This window comes from Trifolium pratense, linkage group LG6, assembly GCF_020283565.1.
Source record: "Trifolium pratense cultivar HEN17-A07 linkage group LG6, ARS_RC_1.1, whole genome shotgun sequence".
In the NCBI taxonomy this organism is placed as follows: Eukaryota; Viridiplantae; Streptophyta; class Magnoliopsida; order Fabales; family Fabaceae; genus Trifolium; species Trifolium pratense.
This window is the reverse complement of record NC_060064.1, coordinates 27,442,859-27,445,403: the sequence shown is the minus strand read 5'-3', so window position 1 is coordinate 27,445,403 and position 2,545 is coordinate 27,442,859. Positions and strand designations below refer to the sequence as shown.

General features: G+C 40.4%; 1 pseudogene; it reads left to right on the top strand.

The window, feature by feature from the left end:
• Positions 1 to 239: 239 nt before the first annotated feature.
• LOC123889778 lies at positions 240 to 2,297 on the top strand (annotated as a pseudogene).
• Positions 2,298 to 2,545: the final 248 nt, after the last annotated feature.

The window sequence follows — 2,545 nt, the reverse complement described above, 5'->3', positions numbered from 1 at the left end:
CGTCTCTCACTGAACCACGATACAACTTTTTGTTCTCTGTACAAATGGGTTAAAATAAGAAAATAACATTTTGTCCACCAAATCTACAAAACAAAATTTGTTCAATACCATGATCTTTGTCTTGTGGTGTCTTGTGTTATGTTCGATACTTATATTTTGCGTATCAAATGGATTTTCTGGTCTATATAAGGATTCTGAAGCAAACAAAGATCATAGTGAGTAATAAGCACCCTATCAGTATGGCTACTACCAATGAATCTTTGCTAGACAAGCCTAGAAAATCCATTCCCAAAACATTTTGGTTAATCCTCTCTTTAGTTGCTATCATAAGTTCATCAGCCCTTGTTGTTTCTAATCTCAACAAACCCATCTCCTTCTTACACGTCTCCTCAGCTCCCAATCTGTGTGAGCATGCTACTGATACAGAATCATGCTTAACTCATGTATCAGAAGTAGTTCAAGGTTCAACTTTGGCCAACACAAAAGACCACAAATTGAGCACACTCGTATCCTTATTAACCAAGTCCACCACACACATTCAAAAAGCCATGGATACGGCTAATGTTATCAAACGCCGAATTAACAGTCATAGAGAAGAAGTTGCTTTGAATGACTGTGAAGAACTGATGGACTTGTCAATGAATAGAGTTTGGGACTCAGTGTTGACTCTAACAAGAGATAACACTGACTCACAGAAAGATGCACACACATGGCTAAGTAGTGTACTCACTAACCATGCAACTTGCTTGGATGGATTAGAAGGTACATCTCGGGCCGTTATGGAAAGTGATCTTCAGGACTTGATATCCAGGGCTAGATCTTCTCTTGCCGTGCTTGTTGCTGTTTTACCTCGAAAGGATCACGACGAATTCACTGATGAATCACTGAATGGGGACTTTCCCTCTTGGATAACAAGTAAGGATCGAAGGCTTTTGGAATCTTCAGCTGCCAACATACAGGCCAATGTTGTGGTGGCTAAGGACGGGAGCGGCAAGTTCAAGACTGTGGCTGAGGCTGTGGCATCTGCACCTGACAATGGTAAGACAAGGTATGTTATCTATGTGAAAAAGGGAATCTACAAAGAGAAAGTAGACATCAGTAGTAAAAAGAAGAATGTGATGCTTGTGGGTGATGGTATGGATGCAACGATAATCACAGGCAGCTTAAATGTCATCGATGGAACGGGCACCTTCCAAAGTGCAACAGTTGGTATGGATTTGAGCCCTTGTCTGTATTTACCATTTTCATTTCTCTATGACATAGTGGTTTTCATTAATGTATAATTTGATTTTTTAGCTGCTGTTGGAGATGGGTTTATAGCCCAGGACATTGGGTTCCAAAACACTGCAGGCCCAGAGAAGCATCAGGCAGTTGCTCTCCGCGTCGGCTCTGATCAATCTGTCATCAACCGCTGCAAAATTGACGCATTTCAAGACACTCTATGCACACTCCAACCGGCAATTTTACCGTGACTCCTTCATTACCGGCACAATTGACTTTATCTTTGGAGATGCTGCTGTTGTGCTCCAGAAGTGCAAACTCGTAGCCCGAAAGCCCATGAGCAACCAAAAAAACATGGTCACAGCCCAAGGCCGACTAGACCCAAACCAAAACACTGCAACTTCAATTCAGCAATGTGACGTGATACCAAGCACTGACCTCAAACCTGTGATAGGCTCCATCAAAACTTACCTAGGCCGCCCATGGAAGAAATACTCCAGGACTGTTGTGTTGCAATCCTCAATAGGCAACCACATCGACCCAACAGGATGGGCTGAATGGAATGATGAAAGTAAGGATTTCCTCCAAACATTGTATTACGGAGAGTACATGAACAGTGGACCCGGTGCTGGTACCGGCAAGAGAGTGAACTGGCCTGGTTATCATGTCATCAAGACTGCTGCAGAGGCTAGCAAGTTTACAGTAGCACAACTAATCCAAGGTAATGTTTGGTTGAAGAACACAGGGGTAGCCTTCATTGAAGGCTTGTAGAAATCGGCTCTGGCAAGCGCGTACTGATATGTTTCAGACGTTTTGCAGGAAATAAAACAGAAAAATTATGCTCTATGGCAGGATGTTACAATAGTCTTCTATTGTTATTGTAATGAATGCCTCGCGTCGAAAATAAACTTGTCTCTTTAATTTGCCCAAGTGCTGCACACTTCCTAGTTTTAAATATTTAATCGTCGTCTAAAAAGTTTAGTATTGTATACAAGGCTTTTCAGAATGATGCAGGAATCTCCCAATGCTTTGGCCACAGATGGAAGAAAAAAAAATCATATATAATTTTTCTATGACGAGATACATTCAAATTCCAGCCTATTTACTATAGTATTATACCATAAATTATCTGGTCAGATTGAGATCCATATAATTAGATGCTTTCAAATATAATCACCAAGTAAGTATAATATTGGATAAGACTCATAAGAGTCACTAATCTCAACTTTGGAGTAGGCTGAGTACATTACAACAAAGATCTTATAGACAAGTTATATTACACTTATAGAAAAAAAAATCTTAAGCATACATTATTATCAAGATT